Genomic DNA, 6,000 nt, shown 5'->3' on the forward strand with positions numbered 1-6,000 from the left:
TGTTTGAGAAGATGCCGGACAGGAGGCTTGTTGATCAGATTCAAGCTCACGGTATTAAAGGGAGTGGGTCAGTGTGGATGGGAAGTTGGAGAAAGGGCAGAGTGGTGGTTAATGGATGTTTTTCAGACTGTGGGGATGTAAACAGTGGTGTCCCCCAGCGGCAGTGTTGGGACCATTGCTCTTCTCAATATAGAGAAATGACCTGGGCTTGGGTACAAGGGCAGAAGATCAACATTTCCTGACAACACCAAGATAGGGAGCATTAAGAACTGTGAAGAGGAATGTTAGCAACTTCAGTGTAACATCGGAACATTAGGAACAGGAGTCGGCCATTCAGCCCCTCGAGCCTGTTCCACCATTCAGTGAAATGGATGACAGTGACTGTGGGGTTGGTTTATATCAGACAGGAGGAAATTGGTATCAGTGACTGTGGGGTTGGATTATATCAGAGTGGAGGAGATTGGTGTCAGTGACGGTGGGACTGGTTTATATCAGGCAGGAGGAGATTGGTGTCAGTGACTGTGGAATTGGTTGAAATCAGACAGGGGGAAATTTGTGTCAGTGACTGTGGTGTTTTTTTTATCAGACTGGAGGTGATTGGTGTCAATGACTGGGTTCATGAACTGGAATTAGCCATTCAGCCCCTGAAGCCTACTCCGCCGTTCAATTGGATCACGACTAATCTGTGTCACAACTCCATTTACTTGCCTTTGCTCCATATCCCTTGCAACCCTCACACAACACAAATCTATTGAGCTCAATATTGAAAATTTCAATCGAACCCCAGCATCCACAGCCTTTCGTGGAAGTGAGTTTGTAATTTCCACTACCGTTTGTGTGAAAAATTGCCACCTTATTTTGCTCTTAAATGACCGAGCTCTAATTTTACGATTATCAAGAAAGTGGCAGATGGAGTACAATGTGGGGAAATGTGGAAATTATTCACTTTGGTAGGAATAGAAAAGCAGAATATTTTTTAAAAGGTGAGAGTTTAAGAAATGTTGGTGTTCAGAGGGATTTGGGTGTCCTTGTACACAGATCACAGAAAGTTAATGTGCAGGTCCAGCAAACAAATAGGAAAGCAAATAGTATGTTGGCCTTTATTTTAAGTGGGTTGGAGAATAAGAGTAAGGAAGTCTTGCTGCAATTATTTTAGGCTTTGGTGAGACCACACCTGGTGTACTGTGTACAGTTTTGGTCTCCTTACCTGAGGAAGGATATACTTGATTCGAGGGGGTGTAACGAAGATTCACTAGATTGATTCCTGGGATGAGAGGGTTGTTGTATGAGGAGAGATTGAGCAGAATGGGCCTATATTCTCTGGAGTTTAGAAGAATGCGAGATGATCTCATTGAAACATCTAACACTCTTCGAGGGCTTGACAGGGTCGATGCTGAGAGGCTGTTTCCACTGGCTGGAAAGTCTAGAACTAGGGGGCATAGTCTCAGGATAAGGGATCGGCCATTTAGGACTGAGATGAGGAAAAAATTCTTTCATCAGAGGGTTGTGAATCCTTAGAATTCTCTACCCCAGAGTGCTGTGGATGCTCAGTCGTTGAGTATATTCAAGAATGAGATCGAGAGATTTTTGGACACCGAGGGAATCAAGGAATCAGGCAGGAAAGTGGAGTTAAGGTAGAAGATCAGCCATGTACTTACTGAATGGCACGGCATGCTCGAGGGGCCGTATGGCCCACTCCTACTCGTATTTCTTATGCACTCTTGTTCTGGATTCCTCCTCCAGAAGAAATCATTTCTCTGTATCTACCTTATTAAATCCCTTTATTATTTTAAACATCTCGATGTGATCACATCTCAATGTTTTAAACTCATTGCAATAAAAACCAAGCTTATGCAACCCGTCCTCACAATTTAATCCTTTTAACCCCGGCATCATCCTGGTGAATCTGCACTGTATCTTTCCCAAGGCCGATTTATCTCTCTCTCGGTTCGGTGCCCAGTTCTCCAGGTGAGTTCTGACCAAGGTTCTTTACAACTGAATCATCACTTCTGTATTCCAACCCCACTCAAGATAAAGGTCAACATTAAATTAGACTTGTTGATTATTGTCAAGATTTGTGAGGTATTTGCAAAGGATTCGAGGGGATCTGAGAGTTGGGATTTTTCTTTATTCTGTCCACTCAAGGAGTTTGATAACAGACTTACTACTTTGAATTTAGTGCTGGATTATTGAGCCGTGATGTATTTATTGTTTGTATTTTGTTAAATACATTTGCTGAGTGGATTTAAATTGAAGACGAGATTCCCAGACCTGATGCTCTATTCACACATCGAAGGTGAGAGAGATGCTGTGGGACACACGATAAGTCCAGTAGCTGAAAGTGATTCACAGACTGGGTTTTGTGTTTGGTGATCCCGGGTACATTACTGATACCTTCCCTGGATCCCAAGGCTGGGAGAGGCACTCGGGAAGGACCGGGGAACTGGGACTTGGCCATGAGAGTAATTGAAGGTATGAGAACTGAAATAATTTACAGTGAGAAAGGAGAAAAGACATAATAATCGGTAATTAGGACATCAATTCGTCTCTTATCTTGAATACAGCAAGTAATTGAACCTTTCCGTTTGAAACAAAATTGATTTATTTGATATTTATCCAGAATATTGAATTTCAGCCCAGTTATAGCGGTTATTAACATCATCAGAAACAAATCCCAACTGCCAGAATGAAGTTCTGCTGCTGAAACCCTCATCCGTGCCTTTGTTTACCTCTAGACTCGACTATTCCAATGCTCTCCAGGCCAGGCCTTCCACTTTACACCCTCCGTAAACTTGAACCCACAATTTCCAGATCAATAATCAGTCACATTATTCACTGCGTCACTGGCCCAGGCTGTGGAGAACACGGAGCAGCTCCCACTCCCACAGCGCTGCGATATGAGCAGGTACCGAGTCAGCCTCAGTCATGAGCACTGGAATCCACGAGTCCGGGTGTGTCAAAGGTGCACGGTGAACAATCACCAAAGTGAAACATTTTTGCCGCTTCCCTTCAATACCTCAGCTGGTCAAGTGACAAGACTGTCGCGGAACATAAGACAAAGTCATTCTTATGTCATTTGTTCAATTCCTGCTGAAGGAGTACGTGTGCTTTTGCAATAAGCAGCAATTAGTTCAAGGTCGCTCTCTTAACTTTACAGGCACCTTCCAGATTAACATGTTGCCATGAAGGCACAGGACGCCTCTTTTCCTTTCACAAACCGTAAAACTTTCTGTGTCTGCCCAAACAAGGCTGTTTTGCCTCTGCTCACCAGCAGGGAGTGCTTTTGAGCAGCAATACTTCAAAACACTCAGCTCTCGCTTTCAGGCAAAAGAAGTCTTCGATCAGCACCGGACTCCACGAGTCTGAACATGTCAACAGGCGCACGGTGAACAATCACCAAAGACAATCCTTTCTATCACTTCCCTTCGATAGCTCAGCTGGTAGAGCGGAGGACTGTAGTGAATTAAACCAAAGTAAAGTCATCCTTAGGTCGCTGGTTCAATTCCGGCTCGAAGGAGTGAGTGTGCTTTTGGAATAAGCAACAATTACCTCAAGGTCACTCTCTGAACTTTACAGGCATCTTACAGATTAACATGTTGCCACTCAGGCACAGGACACCACTTTTCCTTTCTCAAACCTTAAAGCTTTCTGTGTCTGTCCGAGCACGGCTGTTTCACTCGAGCATTTCCCTCTGCTCACCAGCAGGGAGTGCCTTTGAGCAGCAACACTTCAAATCGCCCTCAATTTCAGGCAAAAAAGGTCTTCGATCAGTCAGTCAGTCAGGGCTCACGCTGCTCCCTCAAGCTCGGGCGGCTGTTGCTTTCCGGTGACCTCGTCTTCCTTCCGCAGGCTCGGGCTCTTCTCAGCATCATTCATGATTACTGTGGCTTCCCGTTCTGCTGTTCCTCACTTGCTGATGCTCGATACCGCCGATTGGAGCAAAGTATTTAATATATTCAGGAAATGGCAACCCAAGGCAAGATTTCTCTGCTGGTCGTGGAGCAGCTTGGAGGCGAGTGCGAGGCAGGAACTGTGAAGGGCGATTTACAAACAGCAAACGAGGAATTAGCTCAACTGGTGGAGCGCTCACTTGGCATGTGAGAAGTAGCGGGATCGTTGATTATATTCTCCACTCGCCGTTTGTCTTGGGACAATTATACAGAAACAAGAGTGTTGTCAGTGATTCCATAGCCCATGAACTTCCTAAACTTCACTGTGTGTTTGGGTACAGAGAGGTCAAGGGGCAGCAAATCTTTTGATGTGCTGCAGTAAGCAAAAGTTCTTGATTTTGCTTTGCAGCAAAGATGGAAAGATGAGGTGAGAGATGGAAAAAAAAGCATCGTAATCCTTGATGCCTTCTCTGAAGATTGAATTCAGGACTTTCAGATTATGGCACTGAACCACTGCTTGCTGCACTGAGAAGGCACTTACCAGGTATGGAGCCAGGCAGCACCACCAAGTGGAACAGCTTGCAAGGTATTGAAAGCCATAAAATAATGCAGTTTGCATTAAAAAAACTCCCAAGCCAAGTAGGAATCGAACATATCGTCTGCTGAGCCATAGTCAGATGCGTTATCCATTGCACCACTAACCCCAGTTATAGTGAGGAAGTGGCAGTGGGAGACAGTGGGCATGGCTGAGGTACTAAATAAATACTTTGCATCTGTCTTTGCCAAGGAAGAAAATGCTGCCAGAGTGTCAGTAAAGGAAGATGTAGTTAAGATACTGGATTGGCTAGAAATTCATAAAGAGGAGGTACTTGAAAGGCTGGCTGGACTTAAAGTAGAAACGTCACCTGGTCAGGATGAGATGCATTCTCGGTTGCTGAGGGAAGTAACGGTGGAAATTGCAGAGGTACTGGCCATAATCTTCCAAACATCCTTAGATATGGGGATGATGCCAGAGGACTGGGGAATTGCAAATGTTACACCATTGTTCAAGAAAGGGTGAAAGATAAAACCCAGCATCGACAGACCAGTCAATTTAACCTCGGTAGTGGGGAAAGTTCCAGCAACGATAACCCGGGCACAATTAGCAGTCACTTGGACAAGGATTCGGGAAAGCCAGCACGGATTTGTTAAAGGCAAATCGTGTTTAACTAACTTGATACAGTTTTTTGATAAGGTAACAGAGAGAGTCGATGAGGACAATTCGGTTGATGTGGTGTGTATGGACTTCCAAAAGGCGTTTGATATAATGCCGCATAATAGGCTTGTCATCAAGATTGAAGCCCATGGAATAAAAGGGACAGTAGCAGCATTGATACAGAATTGGCTGAATAACATGAAGCAGAGAGTCGTGGTGAATGACTGATTTTCGGAATGGAGGGAGGTATACAGTGGTGTTCCCCAGGGGTCGGTGCTGGGACCACTGCTTTTCTTGATATATATTACTGACTTGGACTTGGGTATAGAATCATAGAATCATAGAATCATAGAAGTTACAACAGGGAAACAGGCCCTTCGGCCCAACATGTCCATGTCGCCCAGTTTATACCACTAAGCTAGTCCCAATTGCCTGCACTTGGCCCATATCCCTCTATACCCATCTTACCCATGTAACTGTCCAAATGCTTTTTAAAAGACAAAATTGTACCCGCCTCTACTACTGCCTCTGGCAGCTCGTTCCAGACACTCACCACCCTTTGAGTGAAAAAATTGCCCCTCTGGACCCTTTTGTATCTCTCCCCTCTCACCTTAAATCTATGCCCCCTCGTTATAGACTCCCCTACCTTTGGGAAAGGATTTTGACTATCTACCTTATCTGTGCCCCTCATTATTTTATAGACTTCTATAAGATCACCCTGCTCTCCAAGGAAAAAAGTCTCAGTCTATCCAACCTCTCCCTATAAGTCAAACCATCAAGTCCCGGTAGCATCCTAGTAAATCTTTTCTGCACTCTTTCTAGTTTAATAATATCCTTTCTATAATAGGGTGACCAGAACTGTACACAGTACTCCAAGTGTGGCCTTACTAATGTCTTGTACAACTTCAATAAGAC

The 6,000-nt window shown here is 44.5% G+C and overlaps 1 non-coding gene across 1 annotated transcript; it reads left to right on the top strand.

Moving 5' to 3' along the window:
• Positions 1-3,422: 3,422 nt before the first annotated feature.
• Positions 3,423-3,517, top strand: trnay-gua (transfer RNA tyrosine (anticodon GUA)). Its single transcript has 2 exons — positions 3,423-3,459; positions 3,482-3,517. It is a non-coding gene; the product is annotated as a tRNA-Tyr (tRNA).
• Positions 3,518-6,000: the final 2,483 nt, after the last annotated feature.

The sequence above is a fragment of the Heptranchias perlo genome, chromosome 20 (genome assembly GCF_035084215.1).
Source record: "Heptranchias perlo isolate sHepPer1 chromosome 20, sHepPer1.hap1, whole genome shotgun sequence".
Lineage (NCBI taxonomy): Eukaryota > Metazoa > Chordata > Chondrichthyes > Hexanchiformes > Hexanchidae > Heptranchias > Heptranchias perlo.